The sequence below is a fragment of the Falco peregrinus genome, chromosome 1 (genome assembly GCF_023634155.1).
Source record: "Falco peregrinus isolate bFalPer1 chromosome 1, bFalPer1.pri, whole genome shotgun sequence".
NCBI lineage: Eukaryota > Metazoa > Chordata > Aves > Falconiformes > Falconidae > Falco > Falco peregrinus.
This window is the reverse complement of record NC_073721.1, coordinates 98508451-98533603: the sequence shown is the minus strand read 5'-3', so window position 1 is coordinate 98533603 and position 25153 is coordinate 98508451. Positions and strand designations below refer to the sequence as shown.

General features: G+C 40.4%; 1 long non-coding RNA gene across 5 annotated transcripts; it reads left to right on the top strand.

The window, feature by feature from the left end:
* Nucleotides 1–88: 88 nt before the first annotated feature.
* LOC114011825 (uncharacterized) lies at nucleotides 89–18625 on the top strand. 5 transcript variants are annotated; one of them, XR_008746742.1, is made up of 4 exons: nucleotides 89–7955; nucleotides 8069–9775; nucleotides 10262–11371; nucleotides 12501–18623. It is a non-coding gene; the product is annotated as an uncharacterized LOC114011825 (long non-coding RNA). The 5 variants fall into 5 exon arrangements; XR_008746741.1 differs by having other exon boundaries at nucleotides 10262–12542; nucleotides 13119–18622; XR_008746740.1 differs by having other exon boundaries at nucleotides 9623–9775; nucleotides 10262–18625.
* The last annotated feature ends 6528 nt before the right edge of the window (nucleotides 18626–25153 follow it).

Sequence of the window (25153 nt, the reverse complement as noted above, 5' to 3'; positions counted from 1 at the left end):
AATGCCTTTCAACAAGACTTAGGCTGGCAGAAAAACATACTAAGGAGCTTGCTTCTTTTTCTGGATGACACTATCCCTTTAAAATAAACTTTATGAAAATGTACTCCATTCCTACATGTGAAATGCAGCTATGTTTTCCTGAAGGCAAAGGCTTTTGATGACATTTCAGAGCTACCATTAAGAGTTCAAGGGTAACAGTCATCCATGTAATGAGTTTCATCAGCTGAAGTATCACCGCCCATGCAGCTACCCTTCTGTATGGCAGCCAAGCATATGCTTCAAGTTATTTCAGAATTGGTATCTAGCTATTTATTATGACATTAAGGCAATATGAAAGTATTTCTTATCACTTTAGTTTTGTGTATAATGTGGTTTGGATTTTATGAGAACCGTATTCTTCCAGTATTGTTCCCAGTTTGCTGTTTTCCTTTTAGTTTGTGTAGGGTATTCTTAAAATCAGGAGCTGTGAGCTGAATACTTATTATTGTTTAAAGCAAAGTTTTCCTTTTTTTGTCCTTGCATTTAATGCTGAAAATGTCTTCATTATGGCAGCAAACTAGTTAAATATTTCATATTTTGGTAAGACTCATTTGCCTTGGAAGTCTCTTTCAATTGCTGTGTTTTGAGAATCTACCACTGATTGGAGGAGAAAGGGACAGAGAAAAAATTACAAATTCCCGATTTGTGTACTACTAGAAGCATAAGTGACAACCCAGGATTGACTATGGGATATTCTGCATCTTTACGTTGACCGTGTGCAACAGTCCTGTGGCCATGCAGACTTCACAGTTGTCATTTATACCATAGTTTGTGGCCACACAGATATTGTGGTTATAAATGGAGACAGATCGTGTGCAAGACACTCCACTCCAGTGACACGCAGCCTTTTAGTGGTAGAGCTTAAGGACAATTTGTAGCTGCCATAGCAGTATTAGTTTGTATCATCTGCATGCAAGGCAGCATATCCTATGTCCTTGAGCACTTCACCCAGTTAAGAATGGTTCTATTCACACGTGCTCGTTGTTGAAGACTAGGTTCAGATCACTGCCACCCAGCATCCACATTTGCAATGACTTAAAAACATATTCTTGACTCCAAAAATTAATTCAGAGATCTAAGTGAGACATCTGGGCTTTGTGCAAGATTGGGAACAGAGCCAAGTAGGTGTCTCTGGAGGACAGTTCAATGCTCAGTGAGTGGAGAGCTGCCAACATTAGTCATTAGGGAACATCACTCCAGGAGCAGGTCAGAGCTGCTGTCTCAGTGCATCTGATTTGTGGTTGTGCATAAAGTGTCTCGATCCACTTGGAGTAGTGATGCCCCGGCAGGGCTGGTACCTGCTTAAGAAGGACTAAAAAACAGGGATACAGTGCCAGGAGCTGACTTTTGTGAAGTAGGCCAGTGGCTGCCCAGCCCAAGAGGAGGGAGGCCAAGGACCTTCTTAGCCTGACAGAGTCCAGTTTACTGTGCCACTCCGTAAAAGAAGTCCTCACCATGAAGCTACAGCAAGGCTATGGAAGAGCCATTATCTGCTATCGTTGTAAAATCAGACTAGAGAGGGAGCCTGATCCCATCATCCAAGGACAAGCATCTCCCTTGTGTGCCTGACCTAAAGTATTAATTAGTCCTTACCTGTTCCTTCTAATTATGTCTTCCAAAAAGCAGACCAGCAAGGAGGGAAGATCTCAGTGTGAAGATTCTCACGTGAAATTCCCACAATAATGAGGAGTTCAGCTATGGTGTCTTGGTATACACCAGAATCATTGCTTGCTCCTTGCAGCATTACAGACTATTAGGTCTGCTGCTGAATGTCCCATGCAGATAAGAGTCACTGCTAGCCATCCAAACACTCCCCAGGAGCAGAGCTGGCCCTCCAGAGCTCTTTGGGCAGCAGGACTGAATCGTATGCTTAGACAATAGAGGAACGCGTTGGGTGGACTGGTTGCTCTTGAGAAGAGCTTGTGAGCATGCCTCCGCTTAAGCCTGTCCAGGTCTGTCCTAAATAGTAAAACAATATATACAGAGACACAGATGGTAAAGTACTGTTCCGTGTTGGTGCTCAGCACACCACAATACTGTTAATTAAGCTTTGTTAGTTTGATGTCCAGTTTTTCTGACATGGGTTTTGATCTAATCTTGCAGAATTCTAAAACTCTTGTCTTTTTTCTTTTTATGTGCAAGTACATTTTAAAAAGATTTTCATAATTTCTTTGTGTCCGGCTTCTCTAATAAGGTTGGACAGATTCTCACAGTTTCTGTTGCTAATATGATTCCTGGCAAATAGAGCAGAAGGTTCAGGAGAACAAAAGAAATGATCTAATTTTAGTAATGGTGCAGACTGAGTCTGTCATTTTTCTCTCTCTTTTATCCTCCTACCCTTTCTGAATGTCAGAACCTCTCCCAGCACTGCCTCTTTTCAGTTTGTATTGAATTCTTGTTCTTCATCAAGGACTGGGCATGATGAGTTTTTAGATACTCCTCTGAACAGAAGCTGGAGTATTTGTGAGGCTTATCAGTGAAATTTTGACTTGTCACAGGTAATCTGCTAAGAATGAATCACTTCCAGCAAAGCTGTTTTTGCAAATTAGAAAACCTTATATCTGAAATTTCATTTAATATGTATGTCATATTTCTAGTATCCATTTTGAATCTTAAATTGAAGTTTGAGTCTAATACAGTGTAAAGACAATAAAGGAATTTAGTTTCTGAAAGACAAAGAGGGTTGCATTTAGTGTAGTAGGTCTGATCAGCTTGCAGAGTGGTCAGACCTCTATCCCGTGATGTTCTTTAGCCTGTGCATAATTGAAATATGAGAATTTCTGTATAAGCCTTAACATAAAACATATTCTTTCAAAGGCAATGGAAATACTAGCATATTTTAGATTAAATATATACTTCCAAACTTCCCTAGGTTTGGATCTTGGGGGATTTTCTACTGAATAACAATTATGCTTGTCTTAGTCAACCTTTATTCTTATTCTTGTGCTCCTGTTTTGGATATGAGAAATAAACAGGCTGTATTTGCAATTTGGAGGATGGCAATGACAAACATCTGATGTGCAAAAAAGGACAAGAAAGCACAGAGTAAAGAATAACATGGCTGAAAGCGAGAATTGCTTGAGCAGTAAAAAAATGGAGAGGATGTCCTTTCTCAGATGTTAATTTTTTGAGTGTACAACAAAAACACTGGTATGGTTAGAAATAAATTGTAGTTCAACATTTAGAGGCATAATATATTACAAAATGAAAAATAAAGCCAGCCTGATGATTAACTTTGTTTCTGAACGTGGTTACTTAAATAACCATGTCAAACTTGATTAAAAATGTGCAATAATTTTTCAAAACAAGTCATTCCTTATCTCTAGCTTCAGTTTGTTTCATATCATGTCATCGATATAGAAGGAGGCAGACAAGCATTGCAATTAAATCTATAAAACCTACAACTATATCCACATTAAAATAACTTCCAGTTATTGCTGTAACAAACCACACTACTGGCCTAAAATTACATTTTATTACTTTTGTTTTTACATTTATTTTACATTTAATTACTACCCCTATTACTTTGGGATAACACTTGCTGGCAACACTTTAGAACGCCATTTTCATTTGCAAATGCTCCAAAAATAATTAGGCAGACCTCCTACCCCGACTTATGTGATGGACTTAAAAACTAGGCTGAAGAATTGAGATTGGAGAAGTATTGCTTCTCAGTTTTCTGTCTTCAGGACTTCTATTTACATTGCTTTTTCTGAAATCATTATGCCTGAAACCCAGGAACTTGAGGTTAACGAAGCCCTCTGCCAAACAGGCAAGGTTTGCAATGCATTCTCCCTTATCTCAACCAAGCAGCTCATCCTTTTACCAGGAAATGGAAGGGAAGGACCGTTCTCTCTCCATTCCTGTTTTCCATTCACAAAGAGGTTTGGATGATTCCACCCCGAGGCTCAGGTAACTACAGCACTCGTGCTCAGACAATGTCCCATACCAGGCTGTGAGGCTGGACACGGCGGGTGGAATAGTGGTGGGGAATGGCTGCACAGCGATCTGGCTGTCCCTCACCACAAAGGCCTCCATGCCCTTTATGCCACGCAGAGTTGAGTTAACTGCCCTTTTTGTCCTCTCCCTCTCCTGCCACAGTAAGTACACAGACTGCCAGCCCACCCTCCCCAGTAGTACTCAGTCTTGCTTATCCCATACCTCTTTCTGCTCTGGTGCCTGGCCATTACTCCTACTACACCTACAGTCATGGAATAGCACGATACTTAAGTGAATGTTCATTAAATGCTTCGCATGCAGGGGCTGGGTGGAAGACTAGAAATGGGCAGGAGGATCTGGGGATTGCTGACAGTTTTCCCGCAGAGTACAAAAAAGGTCAGCTCTCCCAGGCCTCTCTGTTGGGTGCTCTGTAACATCTTCATAGTTCTTTCCTTTATCTGGCATGTGTTTGTCACAGCATGACTTTCTGTCTGGGCTAAGTCATTCGTGCCCCTTTCGGTACAGCAGAGCCTGAGGCACAGGCTCAACCACCATTCCAGCCAGCCCCTCCCATCGCTATCACATACAGCTTTTATCAGGGTGCTAATACTGTGGCTAACGATTTCTGTGTTCTTGAGGCACATTAAGAAATCTGGCATATAGCCCGCGGCTAGAGCTCAGATTCTGCAACAATAATGTTTACATTGGCAGGCCTTTGAACAGAAACTCACATTCACTCCAGCTGGCTGGTGTGATTCTAGCAATTAATTCAGCTTTTCCAGTGGCAAGAGTTTGTTGATACAGCTTGTTGCTCTTCCTGTCGCAAAACACATCAATAACATGGAAAAAAACTGCCTAGGCAAGTCACAGAGTCACAGAAGCGCCGAGGTTGGAAGGGACCGCTGGAGGCTGTCTAGTCCAAGCCCTGCTCAGAGCAGGGCCAACCAAGAGCTGGTTGCTCAGGGCTGTGTCCTGTCAGACTTTTAGTATCTCCAAGGTCAGAGACTGTACAACCTCTCTGGGCAACCTGTTCCAGTGTTTGACCTCCCTCCCAGTAAAAAGTTATGTTTAAATGGAATTTCTTGTATTTCAATGCATGTCCATTGCCTCTTGTCTTCTCACCAAGAAGAGTCTGGCTCTGTCTTCTTACCTCTTCACATCAGGTGTTTATATACATAGATAAGATTATTCTGAGCTTCTCCAGACTAAACAGACCCAGCTCCTTCAATCTCTCCTCATATGACACGTTCTCCAGTCCCTTAACCATCACTGTGGCCCTTTGTTCGACTCATTCCAGGATGTCTCTGTCTCTTTTGTACTACTGAGCCCAGGACTGGACCCAGCACTGCAGATGTGACCTCACTGGTGCTGAAGAGAGGAGAAGGATCACTTCCCTTGGCCTGCTGGAGATGCTTTTCCTAATGCAGCCCTGGAGGCTGTTGGCCTTCTTTGCTGCAAGGTCACCTTGCTGGCTTATGGTCAGATTGTTGTCCACCAGGATGCCCAAGGCCTTTCTTGCAAGTCTGCTTTCCAACTGGCTGACCTCAGCCTGTACTGGTACTTAGGGCTGTTCATCTCTGGGTGCAGGACTTCGCAATTCTCTTGGTTGAACTTGATGAGATTGCTGTTTGTTCTAAGTCTTTATAAAGAACCACATGGGATAGAGCTGGAGGGATGGAGATTCAAGTATCTGAAGTTCCCACAAAATCCACACATTGTTAGTTGTCTAATTTTTTAACTCATGGCCCTCACATTTATAAGACCATGTCTGAGCTCTGGAGGCTGTCAGAAATCTGAAACAAAGACAAAAGCAATGCATACAATGATTAGCTTTTTAAGTCTACACAGAAAAGAAGCGCTGCAGTTATTTAATTCTCTGGGTTGTAATTTGAGTCCTAAAATCATGTATTTATAGCTTTTCTGTTTTAATGACAGTAACTCTGCCCAAAAATACACGTGTGTAAATGTAATCGTCTTGGTTATGAATGAACAACTTATTTTCTGTATATTTATATAACTGAAATTCATGGTTTCCTCTGTGTACTATGTTTTTTCTGTAAGGTTGTTCTTTCCAACAACAAGGCCACACCACCTCTGCCCTCAGCTCACCTATAGTGAGGAAGTAGAGTGTCCATGTTGTTTCCCAAGTACACAAAGTACAGCAAAATGCTGGCTGTGAAATGTCACCAACTGGAATCACCACCAGATTACCAAATGTCCTGAATATGTCCAATTTTTTGTTTACCTTTATGATGTTGCCTGTTATTTTGGGCATAGAAAGGACCTAGAGCCTCATGGAGCAGTCTGACAGAGCTCCAGGTTTCTTCCTTTGCTTTTGCTGTTCCCACTAGATGGTCACTGATTCACAACATGGATTTACACCCAACTGTGAAGATTTGTTACTTTGGGCCCTACCTTGAATCCAGACTTTCTGGTCTACAATGGATGGCTCAGACAGTGCATTAAGGCATTCAGAGCATAATCTTGGTTTCTGGGGAGCCAATAATGCATATGCCTTTGTGTTGGAGGCAGCCTGTATTTTCAACCCATTTGGAGGTCAGGAGTACCCAGGCCTGTTTTTTCATCCCCACTGAGAAATTTAAGCACATTCAAAACCTTCTAGCTACCTTTCTTTACCCCAAACTCACTGAGTAATTTTAAACAGATAAACATAGTTCACTTGTTTTTTAAATTTACTTCTTTGGTTTGAAATGTCTTTGGTTTCCTTCAGCTTTTATGATGCAAATTTATCAATAGCACTAAAACTTAGATTTTTCAAGAAGGCGTGCAGCCAAAATAACAACATTATAAAGTGGATGCCGCAAAGAAAGGAAGTAGAAATATTGCTAAAATTATTTTTTTATATTTACAATTAATCTGCTCACTCCTAACTTCACTGTTGGAACAGGTCAGGGTGTAGGGTCTTTTTGGCATGGTAGTATGAATCTCTTTGGGTTCCCAGAAATCTGGGCTGCAGGTATTAACCCCTCAGCTCCATTCCTTGCATGGCCAGACATAGCACCGTGCCTTGCCTGGGGCTGCCTTGCTGCCTGCACGCCCTGCAAGTACGGTGCCCCATACCTCCCTGCTTGGACGCTTCTATTCAGAGGGTGAAGAATGGCCTGGTGTTTAAATTACTGGATTGAGATGCCTCCAGACTAAAAAAGTGGAAAATTGTTTTTAAATGTGGTTTCATCTGACCTCCAGTAAATCTGCTAACTTCAGCTTTCCCCCTACAAATCAGGTACTGTTAGTTGGAGAGGAATTATAGAGGAATGAAGGCAGGTTAATTAACATTGATAAAATACAGCTGTGGGCTGGCTTCAAGGGTGGTGGGTTGGCTGATTTGGATAATAGCAGCTGTGGCTTATTATTGCTAAGTAGTTAAATAGCACTGAAGAGAAAGAACTCTGAGTAAAGGAGGCAGAGAGCCCAAGAGAGCCCTGGAGGTGGGAGAGAAGGGGTGGCTGGAGGAGAAACAGCATGGACAGTAGATTCTGACAAATGGTAAAGCCTTGTTGCAGCCTGATAGCTTGCTTGTGCTGGGACAGTTAGGCTAAGTTTGTTGGATACCAGGTGGTAGGAAGGAAAACATAATTATTTAAAAAAAAAATCCAAATCCTGCTTCATAGACAGAGCTCATCTTGTGTAAGTAGGTCAGAGTTGTTACAGAAAATGTAGTGGCAGTCATACTAATGATAGGCTCTGGTATGTTTAATAGGTCCTGTTAACATGTAAGACTTTTTTTCCCTGTTTCAAAATTTACATTTTGAAGTCAGATGACTCATGACAATATGTTTTTTCCTTCAGTGTGTAACACACTGACCTGGTGCCTTGGCAGCAGCACTGGGAAGCCACGGCGGTGAATCCAGGTCCCCAGGTCTCTCAAGGAAGCACCCATGAAAGGGTCCCTGGGATTAAGAAGGAAGTAGAGGTTTTAATGAAGCAGATTCTATTCTTCAGAGGGGTGAAGGAAGGTAAGGAAAGCTCCAGTTGCTTATGTGATTATTGCTAATTACTGTAACTGAACATCCTCATGACAGGAATATTTGGTGCCTGAGGTAAAGCTTGTGTCCATTACTTTTTTCAGCTGTCTTGTGGTGCCCTCTCGAGGTAGGAGAGCTGCCCGGTTCATTTGCTATTTTATGGCAGCAGGAACACAAACTGGAAACAGACCCTGGTGAAGAAGCTGCTGTTTGCTTTGAAAACAAATCAAATTTACTATGGCTTTTCTTGGTGTGCATTTTTAAATGGCAATCCAAAATCTCTTTGTCTCCAGCTTTTCCATGAGATCAAGTACTCCAAAGGACACAAAGCACAGGGGATCCTTCTTTGCAGTGCTCTGAAGCCACAGAGGCACGTTTGCCCAAAGTGTGAACCAAGGGATCATTGCTCTGTTTACATGAAGGAATGGAAAATGTTTCCCACAACATGCTCTTGTGTCCTTGAAGCTGAGCACAAAATGCATCAGGAAATGCTGATGTTTGGATGCTGAAGTGGATTAGGAAACCTTGCTGTATCAGGAAGGCTAACCTTTGTGCTCAGGTCAGATAGAGGGTCTTGTGCTTGTGGGGAGGGTCTGTGAGTGCGGTGCCTGTGCCTCCTGCTTGGAAGAAGCCAAATGCCTTGGATGTGATCACCACCTCACTGTGGAAGACTGCAGACTGTAGGTTTCCCTTTAAAAGGGACTTTAGATGTTTAGTCTTGAAATACCTCTTGCCAGGTGACAGCAGATTGTCATTCAAAAAATGCCTCATTTAAAATCCAACAAGGAGCAAGGATTGGTAATATGGTGGGTCCTCAAGAGTCAGTGAGTTAATCACTTCTGTTTAGGACTGGGGTAGGGTTGATGCTGACTATTTGGGGTGAGGACATCCTGCTCAAGAGATGAGCGTGCTATGGGTGTGTGCTGGTTTATTTGCAGTTTCCCTTACTGCTGCGTAGGATATATTTAACTGCAGCCTCCATGGTCACCTTCTCACAAGATCCTGCTGAGTCATCCAGGCTGTTTCTATCTGATCCCATTCAATGCTGGTATGGGGTTTTCAGAAGAATAGACACAGAAGGAAACTTCTGGTTTTATTTTGTTGAAGCCTGAGTCCTTTCAGACCCGGTGCCCCGACAGCAAGGGTCACCGAGAAGTCTGTTGCATCCATTTGACCAAAACCTCTGTTTCTTTTACAATATACTCCTCAAACTAAGTGAGCACAGAGTGCTTGATCTGGACTTGTTCTGAAGGCAAGCGGAGGCTGTGGCACCCTGCAGAGGTATTGCACCCAGAGCCTGTGCGCCCATGAGGCTCACCAACACAGTAGGCTGATGAATGCAACTCTACTTGGTTGTCTTAGCAAGTGGTATGACACCTTTTCTCCTCCTGATAGCTGATAGCACGGCAGCTGTGATTTTCTGAGGCATCTGAACCAGGAGGCACCTGGGGAGCAAGATTTTTTCAGTGAAGGGTTTTTTTGCTCTGACTTTCCTCTGCTGCTATTATAGATGGCAGACTTTGTGAACTACAGCCCCTCCTCCACCCTGTCTTTTATGGGCAGCTCAGTTTTGGATTTCAGAAGGCTCTTCATGTGTTGATTTTGTGCATGTAATGGGTAAATTTTTTTTTAAAAAATAACATCTCTGCTTCTCATAGATAACTTTTGATGGGGGCAGTTGGAAAGTAAATGTAAACAAATGCAGAACAACATGCTGAATCTGAAGGCATAAATCCCTTCCACAGAGCTGCAAATTGAAGACTCAAAGCTCCTGTTGTGTTGAAAAGAGGGACTCTTGGGCCCAACAAGGGGTAAGATGTTAATAAAACCTTTGTTCACGGTTACAATAGGGAACAGCTAAGTGTAGTTTGGGGTTTCTGCCAAGTTAACCCTGACTTATTGCCATTGTCACAAGTACTGCTAAGAAACCCCTTAACATGTTATTAAAGATAAAGAATGAAAAACAGTTAATACTTTTCATTTTGAATGCTGTATTTAAAGGAAAAGCTTTCATTTTAAAAACAATCTTTATTCCCTTTCCCTGTTGCTAGACTAGGAGCTTTAAAGAGAATTCACATTTTATGTGGCATTAACTTTCTTTTTGTGGGGAAAAAAGTTAGCTTAAATGGTCCAAAACTGGCACTGCCTTTAATATTACTGGAGTCTTATTTTCTTTAAGATGAAAGTGCAGGTGTTCTGAGTCCCCCTGAACACATGCTAACATGGCTTATTTGATTGTTTCCTTCCCTGTGGTCTGTGGGGCTCTGCCCATCTGTGGTCTCTTGCTCTGTTGTTAGCTCCTTGGGGCAGGAACCATACGCAGCACATTCAGATCCATGACCGGACAAAATCGCTATGATAATTGAGTAATAACAACAAAAAGTCATGGAAAGTAAGACAACATTCAATCAGTATTTCAACTTTCTATTTCTTCAGTGAAGAAAGTCAGCTTTTGTCTACAGTCCCGCCTTTCATTTGAGACTGTGCTGTTAGGGAATCTGAGTCTGCTCAATACATGGTCGTGGATGAGACTGCTCTCTGGATGAGCATGAAGTTGTAGGAGGTGTTGGTTTAGGTGCATCTCCGTGAGAAGCAGATACTTGTGATGACAAGTACTATATCTTGATAACTAGGGAAGAAATGAAGGAGAAAGGAGGCAGGTATATCTGGGTACTTTCTGGTCCGGTCAAGGTGTCGAGAGCATTGGGGCCACAGAGGTCCAGTAGTGTCATGTTTAAAAGCAGGCTGGTGGAATATGCTGGGGTGATAATCACATTTCTTCCAGCCCTCATACCCTCCTCTGCTCCCCTTTGTGCCACCCACTCATCTAAGGAAAGGTGGCATCTTTATTCTGGTAGAATTAACTAATCAAAATATGCTGTTGGTGACTTCAATTATGAATGTTTCCTCCCATTCTTAAAATGTTTCCACTTGTTTTCTTGGCAGGACCTTGAGGATCTCTCCCGAGAGGTCCTTTCACAGATACGCACAGAATGAATAGTTTATCTCCAGCTCCCGCTGACTTTCATTAATAATTTGATGTAAAAACCTAAGTTGGACTTCTGCTGTGTTGGATAACTTGGGAGTACCAGCTTCTAATATTCCAGCCACAGAACAAAACACTTTTTAGTTTTAGAGGTCCAAGTGGCCTTTCTGGCTTCCACTCACCCACAACCTTTCTTGGAAATTTCCAGTACCTTACCATTCCCTGCTTTAACTACCTGGCTGCTTCAGGCATCCCAAAAAATGAGAGAGGCTCTATGGCTTCCAGCTGGCAGACCTTCTCTTGTGAATGACAGCTGTTTCCTTAAACAAGAAGATTTGGTGGGACATAAGACCATGTTTTTTACTGTTTCTTGTTTAATTGCCCAGGTCTATGTCAGAAAATACGGTGGTCACTCCTGAAGGTGAGCAGCTTGTTTTACAGGGTGCATTCATCTGCCCAGTCTCACTGAAGACAAATGGAATTGCCTATCTGAGTAATGTCACACATGTCCCTAAATGATTGCAAGAGACTGAAAGGAATTGGAAGTAGAAATAATAGCACTACTTCATCTCTCACAGAGCAGCGCCAACAAAATAATGAAGCCATGTGAATAAAGAACCAACCTAACAATCAAGCTCTAACCATTTTTTGAAAATTAGCACTTCTTCCAAAACAGTAATGGCTGCTGGGAAAATGGTACAAAATATTAACTGTCAGGTTAAGCACACCTTAATCAACATGTGCCAAGTCCCACTGATGTGTCCTCAAACCTGTTACTTAAGTACTTGTTAAGGCCAATTAAATAAACAAAATTTTAAAGCCTAATAGCATAAACCACATAAATAACATAAGAGCCATAATGGTTGAATGGGTGGGTGTTTGGCCCTTCTTGATTTAAGACAGTGAAGTGAAAAATGTTGGAGCCCTTGAAGGTGATTTTGAAGACGAGGAAGTGACTGTGCTACACAAACAGCAATCAGAGACAATTAAGAGAACTGGGACAAGTGCCTCATTCTCTCTGCAGACTGCATGGGAAATTGCGCTTTACATTTCAGTCATGTTGCATTTCAAATAAGGCCCCCAGCTATGTCATTTTTCAAGTCCAACTCAAATCAAAAGATATTGCTTAAAATCTTTCTATTACTCCAGAGTGAAAGGAATGATTGTCTATGCTGATGAGCCTGGAAGATTGTCTTGAAAAGAATTTGACAGTTTTGTTTTGCAGTCCCATTATAATGTTATTACTGCCCCTGAAGAAGACTGACAGAGCCTGAACAACAGCTTAAGTATGAGGCTAGTTTAGGATGGCACTCTGCTGCAGATTTCATGTTGTTTCTCTGCACAGTAGAGAAACTGTGCACTATACTATGCATATGTTTTCATTTAAAGCTTAATCTGATGAAGAATCTCAGAGAGCCTCTATAGTAATAAAAGAACAGAAAATACAAGCAAGCTAAAAAAATCCCAAACCCCATCAAAATGGAAAGAATCAAAACAGGAAAATTTGGAAATAATTATCCATGTCTAATTATAACCCTATCCCTATACAGAATGCACAGCCCCTGGGTGATACTTCTTTCAAGAACTTTCTGGTAAGTATGGAAATGTTTCAGTATGCGATTCAGAAATTTCCTGACATGCTGAAGGGGTCTCAGTTTTGTGGCCACCTTCGCAAAGACAGGAATACAATGAGCTTTCAGAGCTCTTGTAGCTGTTTTGGTTTGGCATAATATGCCTAGAAACAAGCACCTTAGTTTTTAAATTTGCTTGAATACTGATTTAAGTAACTAAATTTCCCCTGGTGCAAATGCTTATCTACATGTCATTTGTGTAATACAGTAACTTTTGCTGGTGTTCATCCTCTTGGTTATAGATAAAAAGTAATGGGGAAGTTAAGATGAAGAAAACAAATTAAGTCCCTTACTGGAATATCAGTGCTTTTTTATGCATAAGCAAGACAGTTTACTTCAAAAAAAAAAAAAAAAAAAAAAAAAAATCCCAAGCACAAACCAGAGGGGTGGGATGAGGTGTTGAGAGCAGGGACAAGTGCTAGAGGTGCTGCCAGGTTGTGCCATGCTCAGCTGGATGCCTGTGGCTGTGTTTCCTCTGAACCCTGAGGAAGCCCAGCGCCACTCGCTGCCCAGCCTTCACCTCCGGCTGCCTGCCAGGGAGAGAGCGGCGGCTCAGCATCGGAGTGCTGAGCGACACGGAGACCGGGGGCTTCAGCTGCCTGCCCGCGAGGTGCCCAGCGACCCTTCCCTCAGCCAGCCCTGACTGCTCTGCTCACTGCTCTGAAAACCGGGAAGATGGAGGGGCTGTGCTGCATACATAGAAGTGATGCAAGATGCAAGCTTTGCCTGGCAGCAGTTTTCCCAAGGAAGTATCAATTTCATCTTCCTGTCGTCTTTGCATAAGGCACTGTTTTTTCTTTTAAAGAGGCTTGTTTGGTGGTTTTTTAATGAAAAAGGCTCTAAATGTAAATGTTCAATTATAATGCTAATTAATAGAAAGTTAGTATAAGATCTCTGCCCAGATATAATCAGTTCTGCATAAACCGGGTCATTTGAGAAAACAAGAGTCTAAATCAATTATCTCTAGATTAAAGATTTAAACTTTTATGTTTTGCTATATAACAATTGACAGATAAATTACAGTTACAATAACGACCTTGTACTTGCTGTCTTCAACCCAGTACACAAGCTACCCAGATCTCTGGGGAAAAAAAAAAGGCAATGCTTGTTGATTTGTGAGAGCAAATATGCCCACTGAAATGAAGAGGAATTTGTAATGGAAATGGGCAGCTTCTGAGCCATGGACTGTAGAAGTTATTTATAAATGTGATGACCTGAACAAGAAGCCTTTCCTAGTGTGGTGTCAGAAAGCAAGTTCGGTGAGGTCATTCACATATGGAACAACACAAGAGAGAAAAATGCTGCAAGACTACACTCACTGCTCTCAGAACCTTAACCCAGTACCCAGAATTGTGACGGACAACGTCTCCAGCAGAAATCTTAAAATTTCAGTGGGACTTCCTTGGCGCATGGCACTACTCTACTAATGATTGCAAAGCTGGGTCCTAACCTGCTTGTTTTAAAACAGTTCTAGCAAATTTACATTTGGGGGCAAATTCTTGTCACGAGAAGCCCAATGGGAGCTTTGTGACTTCGTTTCTGTATTATACAACAGTTAAATTTTCCTTATGTTTTCTTGTACCTCAAATATGTAACTCCTAACTGGAAGGAACATATTTATGTACAGAAAAATGATGTATATAAACCCACAATGTTTATTATTTTGTGTTCACTAGTAACTCTATGGCTCTGCATTAATATCACTCTGTTGTTTTCTGAAAGAGCCAAAAGGCCAATGGGAGTGAAATACCAACCTGAGAAAGCAGTCTAGCAAGGAAAGCAATGCTGTCACTGCAGAGGGACTTCTAGCAGAAGCAGTGACACTTGCAGTTACTGAGACTGTCAGTCCAAATCCGTGTTGCTTTGGTACCCCGGATAAAGATCAGGCCAACTTAAGAGCTGGCGACATGCCATGCAGACAGATGGACAGATTGGGGAGCAACACATAGACTGTGCAGGAGCATCAAGTGTGGATTCTGAAGGCAGCATTCCCAACTGGAAGGTTCCAAAGAGCTGGCCAGCCTGAGTTTTAAAAACAGTTTCTGGTTTAGGAAATGCCACAATTTTGTTCTAGAAGACCTGACATACTGAACAAATCAGTAGGAAGGGGTATTGTAATGTTGGTAAAGTTGGCTTGAGCTGCGCAGAAAGGAGAAATTGAATAAGGGATGTTCCCTCTGAGCCCCAGAAAGAGTGAAGATGAGAACTGGTGAAAGAGTTTCCCCGTGTTTCTCTGCAGCAGGGCAAAACAGTCATACACTGCTAAGCAGCGCAGCGGAGGAATTGCCAAAGCTGCTCGTTAGAGATGGGGAGGAGAAATCTCACCTTGGATTCGGAAGCTGGAATGAATCACAAACTCACACTTCAGCCTTCCTCTTCAGAGAGAATCAGCATCAGGGTAGGGACACTACGGGACGACTCCTTTCCTGGGACAAGGGTAGCATTTACTAGACAGGATAAAATTGGACTTTTACTATTAAGCTGGAAAACTGAAACCCAAAGGTGGAAATCTGATGCCAGTGCATTTTGTTTTTGAAGAAAATAGTTTAGAAGAATCTATGTGAATTTAAATATTTATCTTCAAGCAGTTTATTTCCTAGCACACCAAACTTTAAATGGTTAAATTAAATGATTCAACTCTTAAGTAAAAACGGGGCTGCTATATAGGAATTTGAATGATTGGTCCTCGTGTGCATCAGCATCCCTTTGATACCCTTACAATATATCACCCCTTCCATTTGCAAAATGGACAGGGTTTTCCTGGGCGGATACTCTATCTAGACTGTAATATATTCTGTCTTCTAATAATCAGTCCAAACTGCATTTCAAATGCCACTTCTACTCCATTTTCTGTAATTCATTCATTACTTCTTTCAGATTCCTGGGTTGCGCCATGTATTTTGCCGGTGTTGACGCCTATTGGGCAGTCAGGTCTAGAGTCATTCCGGGCTGCTCTTGTTTGTGTTACTCTTGTTGTGAACTCAGTTTATATTCAACCTGGGAATATGAGTCATAAAAGGCCAACACACACACAAAAAGAGGAGACAATATCCAGTGCAGTCAATATCATGTCCAGTCACAAACTGGGTTAGAAAGGGACAGGATGAGTGAAGGGACCGATAAAGGGCACAAGTTTCTAGTTTTTTGAACTGCTTTAGATTTGCTAAATCAGAAAACTATTACAAAGTGAGAGCACCGGTTTATTGCTGGGCTCATCTCTTTGGGTGCACTGCGATGATAACAGAAGTCACACCAACAGACACCCCCATTGTTGCTCTTTGCAGAAGAAAGGAGTATATTATTTATCTGAAACTTTTGTTCTCATGCATGCATGTGACTAATGTTGTGGGATCTGAGTGGGGCTGCACATGTGGCAATTACAAAATAACATACTGGGAGTGTATTTTGATGTCAAAGAAAAACTTTAAAGCAGCACCTTTAATGGATACTAGTATATTACATAACTTTTTAAAGTTCATGGAAGAAGAAACACCTTTCCATTAATGCACTTGCCTAAGACCTTTGTTCTTCTATCAGAGACAACCAGTTCCCATTAATTTGGCATTGAGATGGGCATGCAGCTGCACTTTTTGGGCTTCTACAGATTACATTTACAAGCTTAGTAATAATTTTATGCCTACAGTACATGAAATAAAAGAAATACATTAAGGGAACATGAAGGGTATGAGTATGCCAGCAGAACAATTGAATTGTTTATACTTTAGGGTGAAATCCTAATCTGAGGACTTCTAATGGGATGTATATCAAAACCAGCTGATCCATGAAGGCTTCTAGTGCCATCTCAGGACAAGACTTTGGAACACTACTCCATTTTCCACAGCCACTGTACTTCCCACATGAAGGTAATACCCACAAAGGCTAGATGGTGGTTGTGTTATATTCAGGAGGGCTCTGATTTGCACCATCAGAGGCCCAAGACCACAACTGTCAGTGTAGACATTATCTCACTGTTGGCCCTATCTTGGCTTGCAAAGGTCAAGCACAGAACGTTGTGCACCACCAGCGGAGCAAATAAAACCATTACCATGACCCCAGCTCTAACTCAGTGATGTTACAAAGGGGTGATTCTGGATTTAAATCTGCATCGGCATTTTTAAGGTCACCGATTCTCTCTAAAGAAACAAAACAACACACAGACTTGTGTGCACACAAACACACACACATACAATAATTAAAAGAATTAACAGGGGACTTAAGTTTGTGTTGCAAACCAAGGTTCTTGTTAAGTGGAAATTTGCCATATGCTCTCCAACACTAGACACAAAGAAGAGCCATTTTACTAACTTAAACCTCCTACAGTTTTGCTGAAGGATTGGAATGCCCATTGCTGTCGATTGGCTTGTTTCATTTAGAGCACTAATGTTTATTTTGGAGACTGTATATCAAGGTGACTCGGAATAAGTTGTTTTGGGAAACTTTTTCTCTCAGGCTGCTGAGCCCATAGTTTGAAGAGAAAGTAACAAATAATAAAATGCAGAGGTGCCAGTGGGCTTATTGTTACAAATACTTGGAGGTTTCTATGTCTTCCTTCTTTTTTTTTTTTTTCTTTAACAGTCCAATTATGTACCACATAGCAGCAACTGGGCTAACAACAGCCATATGATGGAATAGCTTGTAATCCGGTTGTGGGTCTAGCTCCATGAGACAGACTCCAAGTAGATGAGTTTTAAATCTCCTTAGAATTAAGAAGGGTTTGGCAACCAAATTAATTGTTTTGGAAAAATCCTGCTTTATGGATCATGAAGAGGATAAAAAGGGAAAAAACATGTCATCTGTAGTGGTTAGTCAGATGTTCTTTTAGAGTTACAACGATTTCCTCTCTAATTCTTCTTGTTGACATTCCCGTTAAAAGAATAATGAGTACTAGATTCGTTGCCTTAGTGCTACTCATCCCTGTGTACATTACGAAATCTTTGCATTAAGCTACCCAAATGGATTGAATGATACTGTAAGGCAGACATTACAAACAATTGCACTCAACTGTAAGCATGCATAAAAGCAAAGTATAAACTGATATGCTAAGATACAAGTGATATTAATCGCTGGTAACCTGTATAGTAGTTTGTTTCAAAGAAGTAGTGGGGTCCAGACAACCGAGAGCATGCATCAATCTGGTTTAGCAAGACTGAATTATTTTAGCCTTTGGATTTTTAATATTTATGTAGTTCCCCTTTTACCAGTGAGGTTGTGATGCTTTGGAAAAATATGTTATATGTATTATTAATGCCATGTTTAAATAATGGGAGACAATTAAACAATCACTGGGTACTAGTTTCCCAGGTGTATTTCTGGTTTATGTATTTTGCAGATATATAATGTATTCTCACAAAGGCTACGTTACTTAATTACCCAATGCTTTTAAAGTATTTTGGTAAAAATAGGTGTGCAAAAAAAAGGTATTATTATTTCACAGGTGGCATAAAAGCAGCTTCATTAAGGAGGCTGGTACTGATAGTCCTTTCATACAGAAAGCCAGGAGATGGTTCTTCACATGGTACATTAAACAGTGAAATATGCCAATTTTGACTTGATTTCTATGCTGCTAAACTACCCCACATTCATTTGCTTCAGCTTTAAGCCCTTCCATTCTAGTATTCTCTAGCCCCAGTTACAGAATTGCAGCTTGCTTTTCACCTATCTTCTAACAGTTTAACATAGATGTCTGGGTCCAGTCCATTGTTCCAATTGTATATAGTTTAAAAAGCTCTGCAGTATTTTACTCTTTCCATTATATCTTGGCTTCCCTGAGCGCTCTGCTCACTGCATTTTGCTTGTACTGGCTCTGTTTTCTAAACCCATTTATGGCTTTTTTTCTGTACACACTTGTTCATTGGGGAGCTTAAATTGACTTCTCTCTATTCTGTTTCCTTAACTAAAACCGCACCATTAAGGTTGATTGAAGTCTTTTGAAAACACTTCATAAAAAATGAAAGGCCATAAGAAATTAGGCTACCAGTGTTTGCAAATACCTGTTTTCAGCCAAATTGATGGGAAGGAATAAGAACTGAAATTTAAAAATGCTACTGATATATATTTGTTTGCTCCCTATTTTAATAAGACTAGAAAAAGCATATGTAAAACATGTCTAGGAATAAAATACTGCGACATTAACAAAATATGCCATGCAGTAGCTTTTTGCTGCAGAAAGCCTTTTCCCCAGAAAACATCAAGCACAGCTTTGAAGAGAGAAAATGACAGAATGAACAGAAGTATCTGGATCAGTTATTTTCATGATTTTGTTTTTTAAAAAATATTTTTTTATTCTCAAATGTCTCTCTTCAACGAATACTGAAAACTACTTCTTTTTAAGAGTAACACTTGAACTATGGAATAACATATTTATCAGGAATAGGAGAAGTTCTTAATAAATTGCTTTACAAAGGAAAGATGCTTTACAAATGGGAGAAAAAGAAAGGTTAATTAAATCAGTGAAACTTTGAGTGTCCTTTCAGCACAAAAACATCTGTGCAGTGGTTGAGGATATTAAGTATGTTTTACATTATGTACATGTATACTTAATAAACAAAGCAGCCTCATTTCACAAATCACCCAACAGGAACAAGGGAAGTCATCTGAACAGCATGCTGAATTGTCAGGGAAACTTCTATGGACATATGGAAATGCATCTGCTTTAAAAAGAGAAATATCAAGAGGGATTTGCACAAAGTTAAAAGCAAAGCAAGTGCTTTAGAATCAAAAGTGATTACATTGAAAATGGCAGCTTCCTTGTCAGAGCAGCTGAGACAGCTCCTCACCGAACAAAATACTAATTGTTCCAGCTGTTTCCAGGCACTCCTAATACTGCTGCTTATTAAAAAATATATACTTAAGAAATGTGGAAAGCTCTATAAAACCAAAATAAAATAGTTTTTCTTCTTTTTAGATGATTTTTCAGACAACCAAACATATTTTATTTACAAGATATGGCTTTTTCTCTTTTCAGAAATACAGATATCTATTCTGACAGTCATCTCACTAAGTGGAGACATCTTAAACGCAGGAGACTTCCACTGTAAGACTTCTGTTACAGAACAGTTGCAAAAAATCTGCATACTGTGAATTTTACAGTTTTAACAGACTTTTTCCAACAACAAAAAATCTTAATATGGAAAAACCCCAACCCTACCTAACCCCAAGATCAAACTCACGTTTGAATTCGAGATCAAACCTGTAAATGAAAGCTGTTCCCAGACTTTGCCTTTAATAATGTGATCCATTTAAGATTTTTGTTCCTTTTTATTTTAGAAAAGCCATAGAATAAGCCTGTCAGACCTCAACTGCGGTAGTATTTGATGGTGTACGTGATGAACACAAATTGTAGCATACTGTATCACTTCCTTTAAGAATTCTCCCGTTAATGGAGGAAAAGAGCAGCGAGATCAACAAGAAAAGTAGCTAAGTACAAGGAGGTCATGCAGCAGCGATGAGTTCTGTAGCAGAGGTACAAGGAAACCCTGTCAGTTTCCATCCCATTAAACGAGCTATGAGCTATGTGTTGGACTCACTGGGATTACCAGCAAACCCCTTCCAAGCTGTGTGCTAGCTCTTGCTCACATCCTCTATCAATTATTCAGCTCCTTTTATGCAAATAACCTTTCAAAGAAGCAATGGAGATCCATAATGGGAAGAAGAGTAACATCCATTTAGAGGAATTAAATGGTAGATGGAAAGTGTGACACTTTGCAGGCAAAAGCTATTGAAATGGTGTGGTACTAGTACTTTTAAAATGTCTGCATGCATGCACAGACGGGGAGATTCAAAGTTTTGTTTGATTTTTTTTTGATGATCAACTTTATACAAAATTAAATAAGAAGGCAATAGACAAAGACTCCTGCATTCACAGTTCAGCCCAGGGGACAGTTGCAGAAGTGAGGCCTGTGTAGCAGATCTGTGTTCTTCAGGCTCTAAGCTTTCGTTTTGTATTTTACAGGGGATGTATGCAACAAGCCTGGATACAAATGGTGTTTATGCTAAACAGAGGCCTCACTGTTCTTTAGAGTCAGGAGTTACAAAGAAACTAAGGGCCACTCCTGCATCCTTTTATCAGGCAAAACATCCCATTGATCTCAATGCATGTATGGGATCAAAACTACTCTGCTGCAGTACCAGGACAGGTCACTGGGCCAAATTCAATAATGGTGTATGCAGAGGCAACTCCATTCCTGTCAGTGGAAGTAAGCCTGCTGAGTGAGAGTCAGTGAAGACGCTCCAGGAAGGCTTCTCCCCACAGAAGAGTTGGGTAAGTACATGCAGACAATCCTGGGTGCATCCAGGCAAAGAACTGATCATGTCTCTGTTGCGAGCCTTTAAATCCTTGTCTGGGATTTTACTTGAAGGTTTATCCCTTTTCTTGTTAGTAAACTCATTATAGTCTTCCTGCTGAACTGTCTGTGGGCTGTTTGACCACTTATGTCTGGGTTTGCACCAGCAACTTTGGGCGTGGCGATACCCCGCTAATGCCTCTCCTCTGCCAAGGCTGTGGTGGAGCTGCCTGTCATGAAAGGAAACAGATCAGCGTGGGTAAGAAGACGCGCACCATCCTGTGCACTCCAACATCAATTAGAGAACCTCATAATAACCTTGAATTTCATATCAGAAAGCCAGTGTTTAAGAAGGCAGAAGCATAGAAACAGGACCACAACCTCACGGCTTCTGCCTCTGTCCTGCTGCAGCTCCTTCACTACACTTTGCTTGTGTGACTCTGTGTGCAAGCACACGAACAATCAAAAGTAAACAAAATGTTATTAAAGCATAGAATCCTGGAATCATTTTGGCTGGAAAAGACTTTTAAGATCATTGAATCAACCATTATCCTAGTGCTGTCGAGTCCACGACTAAACCATGTCCCTTTCTTTCAGTCTTTCAGCTTAATTTTGGGAGACAACACCTAAATGCTAGGAAACTTCCCATGTTTGAATCTGTATTTCCTGGAACTCACATACGCTCCAGTTTTGCAACTATGTCTTCTAGACATGAAGACATCTCTTCTAATAGCTTTGTAATGTGAGTGCCCTGTATATTTATGGTGCTTCTGCATTTAACTATCTTTAAGTATACTGTTATTTGCAAAGGAAGTTTTTTGCTAAATCAGGAGAGACTGAAAGTGTGTTTAAATGGAGTGCAGCTAGCCCCCCAAACAGAAATACATTTCTATTATAAATTTCTACACTGAAAAACGCCCTGGCAATAGGCAAAGGTGGAATTTAAAACCCTTGAAAGAGTATTATGCACAAGCATAGGTAAGTCCAGAAAATTAAAAAGAAGCAAAGCTATAGGGGGTGCACACGTATTTCTGATTTCAGGTTCACCACATTGTGCTTTCACAGCCTACAGAAATTAAAGCTGTTTACCTGTAACAGGCTGGCACAACAACGCTTTGCATCTCAGATGGAGGTAGCATGCCACAGAAACACCAAGACCTTTAGGAAACTGGCTGCTATAGGGCACAGAGTATTTCTCCTCAGGATTATATAAGGGGCTTTCTGTAGTGCTCAAAATTACATGGAGAGCACAAGAGCAAAACGCTGCAGTGAGCAATCTCTGCAGAGGACTATCTGAGCTCACTCTCATCTCTTTCCTCTCTCCTTATTCCCAGTTAGGGCCAATTGTTAAGTCTTGCCTTAAATTTCTGTTGTTACCTGGGAGGGGGGCTGGGACTGACCTTGTATAGAGATGAATAACACAAGGCCATGATACCACATGAGCAGTTCCGCTCTTCTTTTTCCTCCACACAGTACTTTTACAACCGGTTCGCTCATAAGGGTCTATCTTCTGTTTTGTGTTGTTCCTCTGCTTACGTCAGTTACACATGTGCTTTTCTCTCCTTCAGGCTCACCTTAGAGGTATAAACTGTTTTCCCTGACACTACTATGTCCTTGTTCAGGTCCCTCTATCGCTCCTGAATGAACAAACCTGACTGCTAGCAGGGGACAGCCAGGCAGCGACCTTTAGATACAATGTGATCCAACTCATCTGTACAAAAACCACACCAGTCACACTCAGACTCATTTCCCAAAGACGTCAGGGCTCCAAGTTAATCAGAAACAAAAAGAATCTGACACAAAGGCAGTGCTGCTCTCACAGACCCTGCTCAGCTCTGCAAGTGGTCTTTCCTTGCCTTGAAATTTCAAGAATGGGATCTAAAATTGTGATTTATTCTGGTGCCAATCTGCCATAACCCGGCTGAAGCAAGGGGAGAGTCCCTGTTACCCAATGCACTCTTAGCATGTCTTAGTAGCCCTGATGTAGAAAATCAGCAGTACAACAAAGACATCTCGTGGCTGTCCTGCAAACCGCAAGTGAAACAAAGAGAACTTACCAGACAGAAAGGGGATCTGGCCACGACATGAACGTCTGTGGTGTGGTAACAATCTTTGCACTTGCTACCTGCTGTCTACTTGTAAGTATAATTAATACTAACCCCTCTTTCAAATCGCCTAGGAGAAACAAAAAATAATACGTATGAGTAGAAGAATATCTTAACTGTAAAAATAAAATCATGTCATTCATAGACATTTACTGATGGCTTCCAAATTAAACACAGAAACTCAAATTATTAAATTAAAAAGCCCTCAATAATTCTAGTAGTAATTTAATTTGACCTGATACATGAATTAAATGCTATGAAAAATTTATCAAGCCTGCGAGCAAGATCTTATATTAGAGATAGTACTCTAAAGTCTTCTAAGAACTTTAATTTCAAAGTAATATGCTAATATATAAAGCAGCAGATAGATAATATGTTTATATAGTTTTTAATATTGGTATATTTTTTTAAACCATATATAATCTTATACAGTATACCCCAAGGCCTATATTTTTAAAAAAAATATGAAAAGTGAAATGTATTTTTTTAAAACTAGACAGAATAATAAAGTCAATAATTACATTCAGATGTAGTTTCATTGGTATTCCTCGCATCAGTTCATACACACATGTATGTGAGAAAGGCTCTATAGATACAGTAAGCACATTATAGCAAAGCAGCAATTTTTGTGATTATCTAAACTGTATTTTTGAACAGCAAAATAAAATCTTGCACAGAAAATTTACCAGCATTAAAACCTTGATCTGATACATACTAGTGTTCTTCTTCCTTCCTCACCTTTGGATGAGAATTTATTATACCATAAACCATGACATTTTTCCAGCTGAGTAAAAATGAAGAGTAATTAAGTCAGATCATGAAGGTCTTGGAAAAAAGACCAACCCACTCTGTAGTAAAGGTGGAGAGAGCAGACTCTGCCCTCCAGTTTCCCAGTGCAAATCTGAAGAAATCATACTGAATTCAGGCTTACTGTCAACTAAATTCTGAGATTGTATTGCTGATTTATCCAGTGAAAACGAAAAAAATCAAAGGGATCTCGTTTGAGTGCTACAGGATCCAGATGCTCTGCATGTGCATAAATGGTTGCTCCGCTGAATTAAATAAGTCCGTTACATAACTGATATTTCATATTCATTATACAATCACAGTCAGCATATTAAAATGAAAGTATAAGTGGCCAAAATCTTCCTTTGGTAACACCGCTTAAATCTGCGGAGCAATCCTCAGGAAGATTTCTTCCCCCAGGATTTCTCTCATTTTCACAGTTCTTTTGAGTTTTATGGTTGATTTAGTGTGGGGAACCTAGAAACAATTCCGCATCAAATGACAGAGACTTTGTTTTAAAAGCTATCCATTTAATTTATAGAAGTAATAACAATACATATTTAATACATTAATAACATGATATTCAGTCCTATCATGCACTCTCATGACAATAACTTTATTATGTACCCTTCACAGATGAAATCACCACTTTGCTTAATTAACTCAGAGATCTACTGCTAATACAGACAAGCCAAGATTTTACCATGTACTTCAGGACATCCGTCTACAAGCATTTTTAGAACTTTTTTTGTTTTATGAAGAAGAGATTATTTACAAAGAAGATGAAATACTGAATTCCCGTAGGATCAGATTTGTAAACATACCTCAGTATTGCTCTGTTAACCCCATGAAACCTAAATACCGTACTAGTTTTAATCCTACTGAAAATCACCTATCATATTCCCCATACGAACAGGTGATTCACAAATGACAAGCAGAGGAATATGCCATTAATGGTTCATAAACATCCTGTTGCATCTTTTAACTCTGATCTAACTTGTTGATTTCCCTGGATAAGGAAAAAGCTGTTAGCCCCGTTCCAATTGTAACATGAAAACACTATCGACCTTATACTAGGGAGCATGCATCCCAGAATGTGACCTGAAAGAACCTGTAAGATAATAATGTATTATCTTATTATCACTCTCATCTACAAGCAGCTGATGGGTGGAGTGACCACCTACTGCTTTGTGCCATCAAAGGATGAAGAGCCAACACTCTTAAAACATGGGTATTTCCTTTTGAGTCCAAATTACCTTTTTTTAATCAACTATTTTGGTAGAATTTGCCTTCTATCAAAATACGATTTATAACTAGTATTTAAAGCTGAACAAGATGAAGCCTGGAACATCTCAATATTCAGAAAGGCAAACAAATGTGATGTTCTGTTTTAAGCAGG